Genomic DNA, 20,785 nt, shown 5'->3' on the forward strand with positions numbered 1-20,785 from the left:
TATCTGACACTTGAGGGTGGTAGCCAGTGCCACTCTGACTACACTCTGACTACACTCTGCCTAGGTAGCATAAGAGGGCTTCCCGCCAGTTACCCGCTCATGACAGGCTGTAGACGTTGACGTCACGCCCCGGGGGTTGAAAAGAAGGTCCCCTTCTCCCTGTGTAGTCAGAGTGGCACTGGCTACCACCCTCAAGTGTCAGATACACTCCTAGTAAATATAAATACCCCGGAAAGTGAAGGAGAACACAGTCGCCCGGATAGCCGAATTGGTAAGGCATTCGACATGTAATCGAAAGGCGTGGGTTCGGTCCCCACTCTGGGCGCGTGATTTTCTTTCTTTCTTCTGTATATTTAAAAAAAAATGTTCACTTCATTAACCATAGTAAAAAAGAAAAGAGACTAACCACACCCTTATGCCTCTTTTGGCGTCGTAGACTGCTGACCTATCTTTCTGTATTTCCTCAACGAGCCCCTCATTTCCTTACTATATATATATATATATATATATATATATATATATATATATATATATAAGACAGAAATAAGGGTTGGCAGTCAAGAAAACCTCGGAAACAAAGGGGAGGATGTGGTAGGTAATTGAAACAGATAAAGAATTTGGAAAGAAACAAAGAAAGTAGAGAAAAAATGCCCGCCGGGTGGGATCCGAACCCACGACCTCCAGAATACCAGTCTGGTGCGATAACCACTACGCTACCAGCGGGGCTATTTTACCCCTCTACTATATATATATATATATATATATATATATATATATATATATATATATCCTGTCCAAGCTCATCCTGTTATGGAAAAAGCGTTTTTCAGCGGTATACCTCCCCCCCCCCACCTGCTGTTCCCCCGGAGCTGTAGACGGCTTAAAAAAATAGCGGCGCCAAAAAACCTGTCAAAATTTCTAAGATAAGTTTTGCATTAAAAAAAAAGACGTCCTTGACACATTTGTAACTTTCATGGAATAGCTTGTGAGATGAGTCTCATGCGTCAGTTGCAACATCAAAAAGAATGCGAAGGCAGTGAAAGGCGGAAGCAATGCGTGGTTTATGGAAGAAGCACTGCCCCACCATTTTCCACCCTTCCCCACGTCGACAGGGCCGACAGGTGGCTCGTAACACGATGTGTCTCCTACTTATCCCGTGGAATATTGGGTGGGGCGGGAAAATTATATACCAGGTTGGCCCTTTTCATTGCTAATGACAAAAGAAAAAGTGGTAGAGGTGGTAGGTAGAGCATATGCACGGGGAGCAAAGGTATATTTATCGCTACAACAAGCTGACAAAAGTGGGCGTGCAGAGATGCGTCGAATAAAAAAAATACCGATGGCAAGACTTAATTCGTTTGCAGCGACAGCGTGTCCCGATCAGAATTTGGCCTAATGACGGAAAAAGCGGCACGAGCAAGAAAAGAAAAAAATGGCACAATGACTAGAAGCAACTTTGTATGTTATCGAGATGAGATGAGTGATACGAAAGCGCCACCTTCGCCCTTTTCACTCTCTTCGCAACATGGTCGAAGTAATGAATGAAAAATTGAAGATGTTTTTTGATTGATTGATTGATTGATTTGATTTATTGTAGGGTTTAACGCGCCGACGCAACGCAGGCGATGAGGCGCGCTGTAGTGGAGGGCTCCGGAGAGCGAAACTTAATTTCTGGTGTATTAATGCCATCGGCCCGGCCCTTTCACGTCATAAAAATTCCGCGTGAGGTATAGATGCCCCGTTTTGTTAGGCGGAATTTCCATTTCATGTTAATGCCGCCCTTGTCGGTGTGTCAACCATTTTTCTAAAGACGCTACTTCGCAAAAGTTGACATTCGGCTAGAATGCAAACTTGGCTACAGTGTGTGACGGAAGCGGCCGAGTCACGCCACCCAGGTAGTGCGAATTTTTGCTTTATCAAGGGTCTCGCCACTTTTCAAAAGTTTCCCTGTGTAAGCCAAGGAAATGCCGTCGCCATAAACAATAAATAAATCGAAGCCTCAAGTTTTACACGCCGAGGCTGAACCTGGGATGAGTGACAGGCTTTAGAAGAGGGCTAGGGATTAACTTAGAGCACCTGGGGATCTTTAAGGTGTGCCGCAATCTCGGTACACGGACGTTTTGGTTTTTAGTCTCCATCAGAAAAACAGACGCCGTGGCCGAGATGGAACCCTCTCCTTGGGTTCAGCAACATGGAACCTTAGCCATGGAACCTTAGCCTTCCAACATGGAACCTTAGCCATTGAGCCACCACGGCGGTGTCACGTACCCAAGGGACGAGGCAGTGTTCTTGAAGGAATAAAGTTTAGTGGAGCGGACTTGTGCCCTCAATGAACGTAAAGGGTACATAAACGTCGAAGAAACAGTACACAAAGCTACGCGCGCAGATAAGCGTCGGTGATTCGAATGCCAAGGCGTTCGCTCTGAATGCATATTAACTCAGAACGATTGTCTCTTCTTGAATCATCCAGTTAGACCAAGAACACCACTCTTGAACAAACAGGAACAGTCAAATTACTAACGACAAATTAGCACCCTTTCCCCATCAAACGAGATTGGCCGGCGGGGCATACTACAGAAAAAGCAAACGGGAGCTCCGTTTAAAACACTGTATAAGATACCAGGGAACTTAGAAAACACAAAAGAAAACACCAGAAGACAAAACACCACGCACCAACTGTGGCCGCCACACCAACTACTGTAATGACATGACACTTCTTTGTAATATATTTTTGTGCTATCTCAGTCTCCAAAATTGTGAGTTTCGTTCATTTCATGGTAAAAATCGTCTTTTTCTTTGGTCTGCTACAGATTGCAAAGGTTTAAATGTTTTTTCGTTTTACTTTTACTGCTCGAAATTATTTTTCTACCGTTGTTTATTTAGAACAGTGATTATCAACTGGTGGAGCACGAGGACGCGGGTTCGATTCCCGGCTGCGGCCGCCGCTTTTCTGATGGAGGCGGAAAAGCAAAAACGCCCGTGTGTACGAGATTTCGGCTCACGTTAAAGATCCCCAGGTGGTGGTAAAAATTAATCCGGAGCCCTCCACTACGGCGCGCCTCATCGCCTGCGTTGCGTCGGCGCGTTAAACCTCACAATCCATCAATCAATCGATTATCAACTGGTGGTCCGCAGATCCAAAGGTGTCCGTGCGGCACTCCAGGTGGTCCGCAAGCCCGTCCGCAACACACCCATTTTTCTTCTTTTTGCCAAACCTTGCCGGCCGCAACGCAAAAGGAAGAAGAAGAAGAGGACGAAAAGTGGCTTTGCCGCATAAAACAACACCCTGCGCTGTTTATTAGACCGAGAAGGTCGCAAAACTACACAGCAGAACAATCTCAAAGGCCTGCTGCACAGTTGTGACGACTCCGATGAGGAACTTTTGCGGGAATTCCAGCGCCGGTATGTGGGTGCTCAGCCCACACAGCCCCTATCCAAGTACACCGGTAGCCTTAATCAGGAACTGGACAGTCCTCTAACCGTGCCAGAAGTGCGCGCGGCAGCACGAGGGCTACGCAGCAAATCCGCCCCCGGCCCGGATAAAATTTCTAACAAAATTCTTTTCTAGATGACTCATCTCTAGAAGCTCTCACAGACTATATGAACCGTTGCTGGGACTCTGGCATTCCCATCACGGTATCCACCGAACGCTTCATGGCCATGGGTATAATACTCTAATGGAACTTGTAGAAGCGCAGCGCACAGCCCAATACCAGCGATTATATAGCAGTCACACAGGATGCCTTCTACTCCAGAAACTAGGCATTCCGTACGCCAGCCAACATGGAACCAAGACTTCGCTAGCTCCTCACATTCAAAAGGCCATCTACGTCTCCCCCATACCCATAAACATGCCCCCGGTACACCACAAAGATCGCCGTCATACCCGAGCGCCTGCCCTGCACCAGCGTTTCAGAGATGACCCTGATGTATGCTATGTTGACGCCGCTGATTGCCACCCTACGCGCGCCACGGCCGTCGTGGCAATAGATGCTAAAGGGAACTCTCTGCCACCCGCCCCTATTTAAACCAATTACGCTGAGGAAGCAGAAGAGGCCGCTATTCCGCTGGCCGTCGCCTCCACAACGGCTGAAACCATAGTGAGCGACTCTAAAACAGCTATCCGGAATTACGAAATTGGCAGGATCTGTAATACCGCCCTACGCATCTTACGCTCCGTCTAAGCCGCTCGTATGCGCAACGTGCAAATAATCTGGACACCAGCCCATGCATCTCTCCCAGGCAACGAGCTAGCACACGAGGCGGCCCGAGGTTTCAGCTCCCGCGGGATTGCCCTGACGACGCTGCTGGCTCGGACCAGGGGCTAGGGACAGGCTGGTGACCTACCGGGACATCTCTCAGCACTATCGCATGGAGCGCCAGAAATATCCCGCGAGCATTCCACGCTCAACAGACGTCAACCTGTAGCCTGGCGTCAGCTGCAGGCTAATGCCTTCCCCAATCCTGCATTATTGAGCCACATTTATCCCGACCTTTATAAAGACCAATGCAAGTGGTGCACCCAGCAAGCCACACTCACTCACATGATTTGGGCTTGTGATGCTCAGCCACGGACTATACGAGCATGCTTACGAATCACCAGTGCGGAGCATGGGAATCCTGTTTGCTTAGCTCCGACCCCGAAATACAGGTTAAGGTGGTCTAACTGGCCGAAGATGCCGCTCGCGCCAAAGGACTGCAGGCCGCCATCTGATGGAAAGGAATTCAGGAAGGCTCCCACGTCCCCTTCCTCCTTTCAACCAGTTTTGGGCAAAATAAAGTTATTATCATAATCATCATCATCCTCACACGTATGTTTGATTTCACCATGTAGCAGGTTCTTTGAAGTTTGCTTTTTGTACAACGCTGCTGTTGTGCGAAAATGCGAGAGGCACAAAAGGTGGGCATAGAAGTATGTCTGTGGACAACTTTAGCTGCAAGAGGAAATTGTTTCAAATATTGGATCATGGGGTTTGCTGCCACTTTTTAAACCGTGTTTGAAAGGTCCTCGCCTTGTCTCCTGTTGACACCCAAGGTGCGCATACGCGGAATGCGGGGCTTTGGCTCTTGAATGGTTCCATACGATTGAATCTGTGCATCCTGTCGAGTGATACGTCAAGCAAAGCGCCGTATACTGAACACGACACGATCAATGATATCATTCCTCCTGAACTTCTTCACAACCGATCCTTCACAGCCTGTCACCAGCAAGGGGCGCTTCTTCCCACTTTTGCTGCGTGTTTCGATTACCCAATTCTACGTACCATATCCCGCGGTTCGCCCTCACCTTAGGGTGCATTCTCAGCTAAAATTGCGTAGCCTTGCGTAGCACACATCTTTTAGGTAGTAAGGTGTCTCCATGAAAAACATTTTGGGGGACAGAAAATGGTTTATACTTGCGCTACGTTTTCGCGTTACTTCTGTCTTTTATCCTTCGCCTTCTTCGTCACTCACAGCTTTCATTAATTGAGTTTATTTAAGGGCGAAATAGCTGCGATATGTGCTTTCACACGTCTACAAGAGCTTTTATAGGGTTTTAGGAGCCGTGTTCATCATTTAGATATTTTAAAGCTCGAAAACACTCAAAAATTGTGGAAACGTTGCGCGTAATCAACACTCTTTACTATTAGTGTTGTTCCCGTTTCTATTCTTGGGGCAATGAGGCGCGCGAGCTATCGTCAATTGCGTATGCAACAGCTTGCTTTGACAGCATGACCTACACGCACGTGCTATGCAGGCAAGGATGGAAAAAGGTAATATAAAACCTTCCACAGAAAGCGAGCAATGGCCCACAGCTGCGGCGGCGGGAACGTGAGAATGGGCTTAACAGAAGCTGCTTTGAAAAGTGGACTGTGGGATGTTGTAACTGCTCGCAAAAACGCAAACCCCTCCTCCTTTCTTGTTCTACGTTATGTGCTCAATGCTTAGGCATACTAGTCTATCCTAAGCATACCAGTTTAACCTATGTGTGAGGTTGTGATGTCTCGGAAGCCTGTACATTGTGTGGGGAAAGCTAACTAATGAGCTGCAGTGACATTTGATTATAGAAGGGCATTAATAAATGAGGTGTGTAAACTTTTTACGAAAGAAAAATTTGAGGTAACGAACAGTTTTAATGCGTTAGCATCTGTTGCCCAATGCCCCAACGCGGACAATGTCATGCTTTGTGGCAGCACAAAATGCGTAATTGGCGGAGCTAAGACATTCAATCGTTATGAAAGTGTAAATGATTGTAAAACAAACAGTGAAATACGAAAAATGTAACCAATATAACACTGAAGACGCTGTGGAGCTACAGCAAGAGTGGGGAGTAAGTATTACATTTCAGTTTTAAGACATCATTGGTGCATAGCAATTCATGCAAAAAAGGAGCGATTTACTTGGCCCGACAGCAACAACAAAGTGCGTAAAACAGAAATAAAGGAGATACATATTTTATGATTTTAGTATACAGATATAGTAAAAATTCCAACAATGCATACGCATATACACTCCCAAACTCTACACCGCCTTTACACGCGCGTTCAGTATATAATACCTAAATATTATACATACACCGAAATGATTGAAAAATTACGCAACATGCTAAATTAACGGGAATCAAATAGTCCTTTTTAGGTGCTGGTAAGAATTTATCCCATGAGAGGGAAGGCACGTGGCGTGGCAAAAGATTACACACCTATACTGTGCGCGATACAAAAATTAGGAGATTTTAGTGCGTGAGTTATAAGGTGAAATGCTTAGGCCATAGTTACTTCTTGTTGATGTCGGCTTAGCCCATGTTACATACTCCGTAGAGGACAGGCGATACATCGGGTTAATGACGCGATGATAAAAACTTAATGATTCTATGTGCCGGCGTGCAGAAACCGCAGTTAGTTTCAAGGATATAAGGGCTGAGGTCGGTGAACAGTTAGGGTCGTATCGACGAAAAATAAATCGGGTAAATTCCTTCTGTATGGCTTCAATGCGGTTATTACCATATTGTAGGCGTGGGTTCCATACTGTGGAGCAGTTAGATGTTTTGGGTGGATTAATGTTTTGTTCATAAGTAGTTTAATCACTTGAGGGGCATGGGTGAATGTACGTCTCAAGTAGCCAAGCGTTTTCGTGCTTCATCGATGGTATCATCATCCTAATAATAATCATCATCATGGTTGGGTCCACTGCAGGGCGAATGCCCTCCCAATGATGTTCAGCCACGCCTTTTAAAAGCTTGTCAATAAAATGTTTAGATCAAGATAACTTACTGGTAAAATACATGTCAACATGTTTAATCCTGTCACCTTTCGTAGTTGTACAACATGCGAATGACACCTGAAACGAACGGTGAGGTAGTATGACTACGGTTTTGCTAAAATTGGTAGTCATCTGCCATGATCGACGATTATGGTAACGATGGTTGCAAGTATCAAGAACGACTAAACTTTGGCAAGCACCTTCCATTGCCTTGTATCTACACAAAAATTTGTATTTGACAAATTCAAGGCATTTAATCGTTATAGTAGTGTAAATTTAGACCATTGTAAAAAAAAGAAAGACAAAACCAAACAAAAAGGTGCTCAATTTGGCGATTGACAGCCACGTAAACGGCAACCATTGTGCGCCACAAGAAAAAAAACATATATAAAAACGTATAAAAACCGGAAGTAGAGTAAAGAAGTCGCATGTCTACCAAATCCAGTGCCCTCACGAGATCAATTAAAACTAGATATATAAAAATATAACATCAAATAAAACAAAATATGTATAAAACACTAGAAATTGACCGAGTGTGTATATCCGCTGTCGTTTTCTGTAATAACCACTCGAGAGGCAGCGCTGTGTTCCTGGGATCTCCTCGTTACTGTTTCGCCGTAGCTGAAGATGGCTCCTAAAGTAAGACACCCGAACTCTATTCTTACGTATTGCTAGTCAATCTCCTTTTATTCTCGTATGGGACATTAACTCTCAGCTCACTTGATGTGCTTTACTTAACAGCAGTTTTACAGGCGTTCACCCAATCGCCTCTGCACATGTCCTACCCTCAGACCAGCTGGGCAGCATCGACCCAAAAAATTATCGTAAAGAACTACGGAAATTGAACTGACGTTTAATTATTTATAACAAAACTTCATTCATTTTCTTGAATTTTTTTATCTGTTAAGATGTAGATGACGTTTCCCAAGCAACGTTGGGCAGCTTCGCAATGTATACGTATGGAGGAACTTGGCGCTGTGGTCGGGCACAGGCCTTCCCTTCCGCGTACACTTCGTTACTATACGTGGACTTTGGCCTAAGAAAGGAAAATGAATCAACTAACACACAAAAAGCCCACAATCACAAGCTGCGAGGCATGGGTTTCAACAATGCCCACTCACTGGATCCTAGAGGCTTCAGAGCTCCACAGGGCGCCCACGGGGGCGACAGCGTGCTCCTTCAGTTACACTTAGCGGTGTCACGCGCTTACGTGAAGCAATGACTGCGACACAGCTTTTAGAGCATGCTGTCACCTTTGTTTTCCCGTTTACGCTGACGGCGTAGAGAAAAACGTCCGAGGCGCGTAGGCCTTCAGAAAGAGGGAAATGAGAAGGGTTCAAGGCTTTACGAGTGCGGCTCGAGCAACGGTGAGCTTTTGCTTCTCCTCGTATTTTGTTTGCCCCGCTTCTCAGCGTAACATAGTGGATAAAACTTTGTAAGGGGCAAAGCGGCACGCAGTGCCGGGTGTTTGCGAGCCAATATATCGGCTCTCTGATGTCTTCCTTCGAGTCAATGCTTTCTCCGTAAAAAGCACGTAGACGGCTGACAAAGCGGGACGGCACGCACGGCGCGGCATGGATAACGCGAAGCCGGTGTCAATGGCTCTGAAGGCAACACCCGCTCGATGAGGAGGCTGAAAAACAAGCGCCAACCGCCATATCCTCGCCAAAGAATTGGCCAGGCGCTCCCTGTTATGGCTTCAGCACGGCCACGCATAAGGGCTTTTTTTCTGACTTAGTCACCGACATCGGAGTATGGCCCCCAAATGGTGGCCCAACCTTGGATGTGAAGTGCTGCTGAAGGCGGGTTTAGCGACTTGAAGAGCTCTTTCTTTGAGTCTCTACAAACACTTGAGCCTTTCCTACAGTCTACACCCAAAAGTGCCTGGAACATGTTGCCAGAGGGAGAAACAAACAAACAAACAAACAAACAAACAAACAAACAAACAAACAAACAAACAAACAAACAAACAAACAAACAAACAAACAAACAGAACGAATAAAAAAAGAAACAAACAGAACGAAGAAAAAAAGAAATGATGGCGAGAAAAACATGATGCTGGCTAGAGAAACATGCTTTAAACGAGTGCAAAACGGCGATGCATAACGGATAAGGCTACGCACCACAAGAATAAACAGGAAGAGACGATTTAAAAGGATGTTATATGTTTTAAGTAGGCTGTTAAAGTAGAATTCGTAATAGTAATGATCCGTGTAGCAAGGTCTGCAGTACAGGTCACAACAGGAGAAATGCCAGGTCAGCCTTCACTTGTGGTATCACGCTCTGCCCTAGCTACGTTTACAGCTATAACGGGATTTCACTGTGCCCAAGGCCCACCTCATGCGCGTGCGGTTCACCTTGCAAGTTACCGCCGGCCTTAGTGTGAATTTAAAATGGCCGTCAGCATCGGCAGAGTGCTCGAGTTATGTTTTCCCAGTACATTTTTTCCAAGGCTTCGAAACGGCGCCAACAATAACATGAAGAAAAACAAAACACCAGCCAAAGCGGTAATGGTCTAGAACACACCCTAACAAAACCAACAGCGCAAGTATCCCCGAATACAATAATTTTAAATAAGAAACGGTTGTGAAAAGGAAGTAAAGAAGGCATTCAAACACGTAAGTGGGCCAGCAGAAACAGACAGTAGCATGAAAACTCCCCCAAGCACACTCGTAAACAGGCCCAAAGCTGGCATGCTGACAACAACGCCCGTATGTTTCAGTGGGATCAGTTCAGGGTCTGTGTCGCCCTTTCCAACCAACTAGGGCTGCGCGTTGTATTCCAGACCCAGTCCAAAGAACTCGCAATACAGAGTTTCCCAATCTCTCTCTTTCCACTCAAGAGGTCAGGTTTGTAGTATCGGCGCCAGCTGAACAGTAGAACGGTAGGCGTCCTTTACGCACTGAAAACTACTGTAAACTGAGGTGCTGGCTAGCTCTTCTACCTAGAATGATGGCCCAGGGAGGTACGCTTTCTCCAACTAAACCCGACATAACTTACATCGCTTTATGCGTTAATAGTAAGTGGGCGCAAGGCCTGGAACCAAACTTGCGATTATGTGGGCGATTTTAATGCCGCTCCCATAAAAAAATTTCAATTCTCCTATACGCCCTCACGTTTCCCCAAAGCGTTTGTTATTGCCTCCAGCAAAAGTGAACTTTTCCATATGTTGCCCGACTTGAAGACCGGAACGCGAACAAGAAAAAACAAGTGCAGGAAACAGCGTTGAGACAAGTGGCCTTTGGAGTGACCTGGAAGGACTGTGAAGAGGTCGATAGCGGGGAATTGAAATGAAACCCGAGCTTTGCCTTTTCCCCTACCACATGATGGAAAAACAGGAACAGGGAGAGAAAGAGGGCAGGATGTTTTCGCGGGGCCTTGATGGCCACCGCAAACAATGAGGGGTATCCTCGTTGGCCTGGCTCCTCGGAAGACGGTGCTCCGCTACTTGTACGACGGAAACCAGAGAATACACCTATCGGCTTTCATATTACTTTTACTAAAATGGGCAATTGGTTAGAGAACGCAGCTACCGGCCCCCCACAAACACATAAAATAAGGCAGTTAGGTTCGGCAAACACCGCGCCACGAAGTGCAATCGGACACATTAGTGCGCTCTTGTGGGTACCAGGCATATTTTTGTTGTGAACTTTTTTGTGCGAAAGAAATCAACGAAATGTCCAACATCCACGTGTTGTACTCGTAGCGAATGGGCCCAATTTGGAAGTGCCTTTTTAACTGTGCGTCTTTATAAGAATACATTGAAGTGGAAAGATTACGACGTGCGGTTTTCATACTCCAAACTGAAAAGAAGAAGAAAATGCAGAAAAAAGTAGGGGTGGGGAAACTGATAGAAGCAACTGCAAGAACTACGCTCGCAAATACGGAATAAATCATGCCAAGACACATAACATGCAGTAGTTCACAGGAAGTCAAATAACTGAAAGATGCAATCCAGCATTTTATAATGCCACATCCAAATTCTGGCCCGTGCTAACGGTACAATCGCATTTCGCCATACTCCTCCCAGTAGTGTCAACGTGCACGCTTGAAGTCTTCCACTACCTATGGGCGCTTTCACAGGCTTGCCATTCATGATAACCATGCTCGACACTCTGTTCTCTTCAGATAACCGGCAGCGTGTTTGAAAAACCTGACCGCCTAGGCGGACCAACACTAGCGCCATCTGCTGGTTTTGCTTTGGAGCACTACTTTTGGGGCGGTATTCTCGTGTTTTGCCCATTTTGTGTCCGTTTAGAAAGTTCGTATTGAGCGAGCCCTGATTTGCTAAAAGCAAACAACCGGATGTGACGTAACACAAGCGTGGCGGACCTACGGCGTTTGACCGCGGCTTCTTCGAACAGGCGGTTTGAATTTCAAACAGACGGTTTTGGAAGTTGTCATGAATGCGCCGGTCATTGCCTTGTTGTTGGCTCGCCGGAGGAACAGGTGGTCGAGAAGTAATGTTGACGCTTTCGATATGCCCGCAGAAGCATTCTGGCAGCATTTTTGTCTCTCGGAGAGGACCGTGCGGTGGCTGTGCGACGAGCTGCGGGACGAACTTGGTCGGCGGCCGCACGGGCTCATTGTCGAGGAGCAAGTGATATGCGCCCTTCGTTTCCTCGCTACCGGTGGCTTTCAGTCAGCGGTGGGTAACGAAAAAAATTCCCCCGCATTTCCCCGAGGGGGAGAATGTGAAAGTGCGAATGCACGGTTGTCGGCCCGCTTGCGGCGCTTGCGCTCGGCCCCCGCAGCCCACCGCCTCGCCGCCTTCTCTTCCATCTCTTCCATCGGGTTTGTAGAATCACGTGTACACCACGCAGTTATCAAGCCGCTATAACGCCGCGGAGTCGCCAACGCACGCCGCTGACGACGTAGTTTGAATGCGTTAAAGATATAAGGCGCGTTACTCACACTGATATCAGCGTGGCGTCCGTGGCTTAGTCGGTAGAGCGTCGCGCTGCGGCCGCAAAGTCCTCGGATCGAAACCTGGCGCCGGATGTTGTTTCTTTTTTAAATATAGAGGAGCACTGCGGACGCCGCCGCCGCCGACGCCGCCGCCGCCGCCGGCGGTGGATGGTTTGGGGTCGCTTATAAAGTGCATTCGCACTTAAAAACGATATCGCTGTCGCAGCCCTCTGTGAGCCTGGGTATCTACGCCGCCGCGATCACACAGTGAAATAAACGATTGCCTGCGAGCAAGCTAACGGTCAGCAGGGGCAGTGAAATAAAGGATCGTCTCCGAGCTTGATAGCTGTCGAGCAGACGACCAAAATCACACAAGCACTCGACATGACATTTATAACTTTTATTGGTACTTTACGGGAGGCAACATTGCTGTACCGCATCCGAACGGGCTCAGCGAAGACCAGAACATGGCTATTCAAGGTGGGCCTCATGCGATTGCCTCTGTGTTCGTCATGTGCAGTGATAGGGGATGTACACCACTACGTAATGCGTTGCCCAGAGCATGCTGTCGAGCGGACTGCAATGCTCTCAGAGATCCGAAAGCTGGCAGCCCCACACAGCACTCTGGACCACATGCGCAGAGACATGTCGCGCCTTCTCCTAAGCTTCCTTCAGGAGACGGAACTGGCAAACTCGTGGTGAAACGACACTACCATTTGCTAATTAGGAGGAGCTTGGGCGGAGCAATTGCCGGCATATCCAGCCAAGCTAATCCCGCCTGATCCCAGACAAGAACCACCACCACCACCGCATAAACATGCCAGCTTAAGGTTCGTAGACTTCACGCGCAACAGGTACGTCGTTGAGAAACAAAAATCCCCCCCCCCCTTACACATTTTTTGCCCTCGTATAGCACCACGAAAATGTCAACGACGTAACGCACCATTCCAGGTTCTTCCAAAAGCCCGGGTCAGCATGCCGCAAGTGCGTCGATGCAAAATCCGTGACGGGGGGTTATCTTGATGCACGGGCATTATCACCGACTTCTAAACGGAGTCCAAGCGCAAGAAACTGAGTAGCCGTAGCATTGTTTACACTTCACTGTCACAGGAACCAGCTGGCTGCAGCTGCCATCTTTGAACGTTCGTCCCTTTGCGGTGAAATGGTGAAAACTTTCAACGTCGTAAAAAAAGATCTCATTGCGTATAGATTTTTAAAATATGTTCAAATAAACACATAAAAGACTGTCTGACATGGTTTTAGTTTAAAATGCGTTTGCAATAACAGTTACGGAATTATCAAAGGCCCACTGCTTAACCGGAAGTATGTCACGATGAAACGGACCCAAAAGGAACGTTTTCAAAACCGACAGTTACGAGAATACCTCCCCTATTGTAATGAGCCACTCCTAAAATGGCTTTCCTGTTCGGCCTTGGCGGCGGAGGGGTAGAGTCTTGGTCTTCCACGCTAACGGCCCGTGTTGGAGCCCCAATGCTCTTCTTTTTTCGCAAAGACCAGTATTTTGTTTTACTACAGCATGTTCTCTCAGGTCAATTGTACGCATTTTTGAAAATTAGGTTTGTTTGGTATCGTTTAGGTTTGTTTAGACTACCAGCGCGTTTATTAGGTCGGAAATTCTTCAGACACAACATGAAAAAGAGGCGCAGGTGGGGTGCGTAAGGCGGCTAGGCTTGTGAAATACCCAACCCGGTTCAAAATGCATGCACTGCGGTCGCCACCACGTGTTATGTGTGAAGCCTCGTGGCCGAGTGGTTATAATACACACCTCAGAAGCAGAGGGGCGAGGGTTCCATCTCGTGGATTGCCAAACCACGAATTAAGGTAATTTTCCCAATCAAAAAAACACGTTCCGGTTTCGCAACAGCCTTGGCATTCCGGAAAAATTGAGCTGGACGCTTTGACAAAAGAAGAGAACATTGCGCTCTTACGCTCCTCCGCCGGCACCATGTAACGTCAGCAGCAACGCCAGAACACACCTGTGACACTTACTGTGAGAGCAAAGCTGCTGCAATGAAGCTCGATGGACGCAGAGTTCTTCCCTCATGCACGTAACCGTATATGACGAATAGATAGCGCCTTCTTCCCGAAACGTTCCAAAGAATCTCATTACAATTTTGAAGAACTTGTCAAAGCGACGGTCATGATTAAACTAATTAGATGAAATGGTCTGAGTGCGGGGCGGGCATTCTCTTGTGACCAACCCATGTGCGGTGAGGGGGGGGGGGTGTATACGACGAACGCGGAGCAATTATAAATCCCAGTGACAAGTTAAAGAATAATTTACATTTCACCCACCCCTTCCTCTTCTTCCCCCTCCCCAAGCGCCAATAATCCTCTCCTTCCTGAATAATTTCCTTCGTTTATTCGTCTATCTCTGCTGCCATGGCCAATTTAATACGTGCTACCCGTGTCACGCTGATAGTAATAAAAAACGGGCAAGATATATATATATATATATATATATATATATATATATATATATATATATATATACAGAAAGATGGGTCGGCAGTCTACAATGCCAAAGGAGGCATAGGGGTGTGGTTAGGCTCTTTTCTTTTACACTACGGTTAATTAACTAAACATTATTTTTTTAATATACAGAAGAAAGAAAGAAAAACACGCGCCCAGAGTGGGGACCGAACCCACGCCTTTCGATTACATGTCGAATGCCTTACCAATTCGGCTATCTGGGCGACTGTGTTCTCCTTCACTTTCTGGGCTATTTATATTTACTAGAAGTGTATCTGACGCTTGAGGGTGGTAGCCAGCGCCACTCTGACTACACGGGGAGAAGGGGACCTTCTTTTCAATCCCCGGGGCGTGACTCGAACGTCTACAGCCTGTCATGAGCGGGTTACTGGCGGGAAGCCCTCTTATGCTACCTAGGCATCAAGGCTGCCAGAACCGAGACCCTCGCTATGCTTTCGCAGAATAATATAGTAAGGAAATGAGGGGCTCGTTGAGGAAATACAGAAAGATAGGTCGGCAGTCTACAATGCCAAAGGAGGCATAGGGATGTGGTTAGGCTCTTTTCTTTTTCACTACGGTTAATTAACTAAACATTATTTTTTTTAAATATACAGAAGAAAGAAAGAAAAACACGCGCCCAGAGTGGGGACCGAACCCACGCCTTTCGATTACATGTCGAATGCCTTACCAATTCGGCTATCTGGGCGACTGTGTTCTCCTTCACTTTCTGGGCTATTTATATTTACTAGAAGTGTATCTGACGCTGGAGGGTGGTAGCCAGCGCCACTCTGACTACACGGGGAGAAGGGGACCTTCTTTTCAATCCCCGGGCGTGACTCGAACGTCTACAGCCTGTCATGAGCGGGTTACTGGCGGGAAGCCCTCTTATGCTACCTAGGCATCAAGGCTGGCAGAACCGAAACCCTCGCTATGCTTTCGCAGAATAATATAGTAAGGAAAGGAGGGGCTCGTTGAGGAAATACAGAAAGATAGGTTGGAAGTCTACAATGCCAAAGGAGGCATAGGGGTGTGGTTAGGCTCTTTTCTTTTTCACTACGGTTAATTAACTAAACATTATTTTTTTTAAATATACAGAAGAAAGAAAGAAAAACACGCGCCCAGAGTGGGGACCGAACCCACGCCTTTCGATTACATATCGAATGCCTTACCAATTCGGCTATCTGGGCGACTGTGTTCTCCTTCACTTTCTGGGCTATTTATATTTACTAGAAGTGTATCTGACGCTTGAGGGTGGTAGCCAGCGCCACTCTGACTACACGGGGAGAAGGGGACCTTCTTTTCAATCCCCGGGGCGTGACTCGAACGTCTACAGCCTGTCATGAGCGGGTTACTGGCGGGAAGCCCTCTTATGCTACCTAGGCATCAAGGCTGCCAGAACCGAGACCCTCGCTATGCTTTCGCAGAATAATATAGTAAGGAAATGAGGGGCTCGTTGAGGAAATACAGAAAGATAGGTCGGCAGTCTACAATGCCAAAGGAGGCATAGGGGTGTGGTTAGGCTCTTTTCTTTTTCACTACGGTTAATTAACTAAACATTATTTTTTAAATATACAGAAGAAAGAAAGAAAAACACGCGCCCAGAGTGGGGACCGAACCCACGCCTTTCGATTACATGTCGAATGCCTTACCAATTCGGCTATCTGGGCGACTGTGTTCTCCTTCACTTTCTGGGCTATTTATATTTACTAGAAGTGTATCTGACGCTTGAGGGTGGTAGCCAGCGCCACTCTGACTACACGGGGAGAAGGGGACCTTCTTTTCAATCCCCGGGGCGTGAATCGAACGTCTACAGCCTGTCATGAGCGGGTTACTGGCGGGAAGCCCTCTTATGCTACCTAGGCATCAAGGCTGCCAGAACCGAGACCCTCGCTATGCTTTCGCAGAATAATATAGTAAGGAAATGAGGGGCTCGTTGAGGAAATACAGAAAGATAGGTCGGCAGTCTACAATGCCAAAGGAGGCATAGGGGTGTGGTTAGGCTCTTTTCTTTTTCACTACGGTTAATTAACTAAACATTATTTTTTTTAAATATACAGAAGAAAGAAAGAAAAACACGCGCCCAGAGTGGGGACCGAACCCACGCCTTTCGATTACATGTCGAATGCCTTACCAATTCGGCTATCTGGGCGACTGTGTTCTCCTTCACTTTCTGGGCTATTTATATTTACTAGAAGTGTATCTGACGCTTGAGGGTGGTAGCCAGCGCCACTCTGACTACACGGGGAGAAGGGGACCTTCTTTTCAATCCCCGGGGCGTGACTCGAACGTCTACAGCCTGTCATGAGCGGTTTACTGGCGGGAAGCCCTCTTATGCTACCTAGGCATCAAGGCTGCCAGAACCGAGACCCTCGCTATGCTTTCGCAGAATAATATAGTAAGGAAATGAGGGGCTCGTTGAGGAAATACAGAAAGATAGGTCGGCAGTCTACAATGCCAAAGGAGGCATAGGGGTGTGGTAAGGCTCTTTTCTTTTTCACTACGGTTAAGAGGGCTTCCCGCCAGTAACCCGCTCATGACAGGCTGTAGACGTTCGAGTCACGCCCCGGGGATTGAAAAGAAGGTCCCCTTCTCCCCGTGTAGTCAGAGTGGCGCTGGCTACCACCCTCAAGCGTCAGATACACTTCTAGTAAATATAAATAGCCCAGAAAGTGAAGAAGAACACAGTCGCCCAGATAGCCGAATTGGTAAGGCATTCGACATGTAATCGAAAGGCGTGGGTTCGGTCCCCACTCGGGGCGCGTGTTTTTCTTTCTTTCTTCTGTATATTTAAAAAAATAATGTTTAGTTAATTAACCGTAGTGAAAAAGAAAAGATCCTAACCACACCCCTATGCCTCCTTTGGCATTGTAGACTGCCGACCTATCTTTCTGTATTTCCTCAACGAGCCCCTCATTTCCTTACTATATTATTCTGCGAAAGCATAGCGAGGGTCTCGGTTCTGGCAGCCTTGATGCATAGGTAACATAAGAGGGCTTCCCGCCAGTAACCCGCTCATGACAGGCTGTAGACGTTCGAGTCACGCCCCGGGGATTGAAAAGAAGGTCCCCTTCTCCCCGTATAGTCAGAGTGGCGCTGGCTACCACCCTCAAGCGTCAGATACACTTCTAGTAAATATAAATAGCCCAGAAAGTGAAGGAGAACACAGTCGCCCAGATAGCCGAATTGGTAAGGCATTCGATATGTAATCGAAAGGCGTGGGTTCGGTCCCCACTCTGGGCGCGTGTTTTTCTTTCTTCTGTATATTTAAAAAAAATAATGTTTAGTTAATTAACCGTAGTGAAAAAGAAAAGAGCCTAACCACACCCCTATGCCTCCTTTGGCATTGTAGACTTCCAACCTATCTTTCTGTATTTCCTCAACGAGCCCCTCATTTCCTTCCTATATATATATATATATATACATATATATATTATATATATATGTATAAGATGCCTCCAAGTCCGCCCATTCTGCGTGCTGCGCTGCACATGGCCCAAACTTCGCTATCACAAAGACAATGCACAAAAATACCAGTATTTTTACAGCTGAGGCACACGGCATTTTAACCACTGTGGAACACATTACAGAAACCAGAATACCCAGTTCCATTATTTTTACAGATTCCCTGAGTGTAGTACTGGCTCTCCATTCAGGAAAACCAACGAGAAACTTCATTTTAAACCGTCTTATCAAATCCATAATGTCTGCTTACGCCCTAAAATTGACTGTAGTAGTGTGCTGGGTACCTGGGCACAGCGGAATTTCGGGCAATGAAATTGCTGACCAGAATGCTGCTGTGGCGGCTCTCCACAGAAACCAGAATACCCAGGTCCATTATTTTTGCAGACTCCCTGAGTGTAGTACTGGCTCTCCATTCAGGAAAACCAACGAGAAACTTCATTTTAAACCGTCTTATCAAATCCATAATGTCTGCTTACGCCCTAAAATTGACTGTAGTAGTGTGCTGGGTACCTGGGCACAGCGGAATTTCGGGCAATGACATTGCTGACCAGAATGCAGCTGTGGCGGCTCTCCGCAGAAACCAGAATACCCAGTTCCATTATTTTTACAGACTCCCTGAGTGTAGTACTGGCTCTCCATTCAGGAAAACCAACGAGAAACATCATTTTAAACCGTCTTATCAAATCCATAATGTCTGCTTACGCCCTAAAATTGACTGTAGTAGTGTGCTGGGTACCTGGGCACAGCGGAATTTCGGGCAATGAAATTGCTGACCAGAATGCAGCTGTGGCGGCTCTCCGCAGTGTTGTAGATATCCCACGTGTTCCCTACCTAGACATGAAACCACTCGTTCGGAGTATGCTTCGGAGGCGCTGGCAGGTACAGTGGGACACACAAATCGAAAACAAACTGCACATTATAAAACCACAAATAGGGAAATACAACACAGAGAAACGGAACAGGTTCATAGAAATATCAATATGGAGATAAAGAATAGGTCACACACACGCTACACACTCATACCTTTAAACGGAACCCCACCACCATCTTGTGAGAAATGCGGACGAAGACTTACAGTCCTCCACGTATTGATTGAATGCTTGGCATACCATGACGCTAGGAAACGACACTTCCCCGAACTATACACCTACATGATACCTTTACACCCATCATTGTTTTTATCTGATCAACCCCCGATCAGAAGTGAACGCCTTTTAGCCTACCTCGCTGACATTGGATTTTTAGCACTCATCTCATACCATGTGTGACATCAGGGCCAACCAAAGCAAATAGTGAGGGTGGTTCTGAGCGTTTTCATAGCGTGCCAGGGACGTCACTGCCATCTCTGTTATGTTATGGCGCTCCCAGCACACACCTAAACATCATCAATGTTACAACTCATCTTCTCCATCTTCGCTTTTTAGAGTAAGGGCCCTTTACACCCATATATACACTATTTTTATCAAGTACATCACAATCATCGCCATGGCATTTTAACAACAAATGTGACAAAACAAACATTGTCTTGGCACTCTTTGGCCTCAGACGCCCTTGCGCCAATAAAATATACATAGTAGTAGTATAATATATATATATATATATATATATATATACAAGAGAAGAAAAACTTCGAACAAGGTAAAAGCACGATTGTGGCCTACGTTTCAGCAAAGAGAACTTGCTTTCATCATTGTTTTTACAGACTTGCCCTGAGGAAAGCAAGTTCTCTTTGCTGAAACGTAGGCCACAATCGTGCTTTTACCTTGTTCGAAGTTTTTCTTCTCTTGTGTTCTCTACCATCTTCAAAGTTCTACTACTCCCTATATATATATATATATATATATATATATATATATATATATATATATATAGTCTGGAATTAAAAACTCACACAGAGCGCGAAAAAATTAGGTTAGTAGAGACAGAGACACACGAGAAGGACATTGAAAATAAAAATAAAAGTTTACTGACGTTTCAGGGAGAGGACTCCAGTCCTCTCCCTGAAACGTCAGTAAACTTTTATTTTTATTTTCAATGTCCTTCTCGTGTGTCTCTGTCTCTACTAACCTATATATATATATATATATATATATATCAGTGCGTCCAATCGAAAAAAATAGTTACGGTTCTGGTTAAGGCGAAATAATTTAATCATTTCGTTCCGGTTCAGTTCCGGTTATATATATATATATATATATATATATATATATATATATATATATATATATATATATATATATATATATATCAGTGCGTCCAATCGAAAAAAATAGTTACGGTTCTGGTTAAGGCGAAATCATTTAATCATTTCGTTCCGGTTCAGTTCCGGTTCGACAAAATCACGTACCGAACCGATTCGCGAACCGGTTCGATGAGTTGAATTATCACTGAAATTAGAAAAAAAATATATTTGGTAGTTTAAAATGACAGTCAAATCAAAATACCAACAAAAATTAAAAAAGCTGCTGTTCCCCAAGGGCAGGGGCGCAATTGCACAGCAAACTTTAAACAATTACGAGATATTAGAAAAACAGATGAAGTGGCGACGATTTATCACCTACTTTGTCGCCCAGATTTATGTTGTCCTAGCGACTATTCATAAAGCCACCGCCAACAGATATGACGGTTGGATATATTTTCTGACCTTTCATTTTTTGTTGAAATCACAATCGTCGCTATGGAA

General features: G+C 45.9%; 1 protein-coding gene and 1 non-coding gene across 2 annotated transcripts in view; one reads left to right on the top strand and one right to left on the bottom strand.

Moving 5' to 3' along the window:
• LOC144151057 (uncharacterized) overlaps nt 1-20,785 on the top strand; it is a 211,397-nt gene that overhangs the window by 7,010 nt on the left and 183,602 nt on the right. The gene's annotated exons all lie outside the window — the stretch shown is intronic.
• Nucleotides 651-723, bottom strand: Trnat-ggu (transfer RNA threonine (anticodon GGU)). The gene has a single exon. It is a non-coding gene; the product is annotated as a tRNA-Thr (tRNA).

This window comes from Haemaphysalis longicornis, unplaced genomic scaffold (assembly GCF_048455015.1).
Source record: "Haemaphysalis longicornis isolate Haplotype H1 unplaced genomic scaffold, Haemaphysalis longicornis Haplotype H1 scaffold_1, whole genome shotgun sequence".
Classification (NCBI taxonomy): domain Eukaryota; kingdom Metazoa; phylum Arthropoda; class Arachnida; order Ixodida; family Ixodidae; genus Haemaphysalis; species Haemaphysalis longicornis.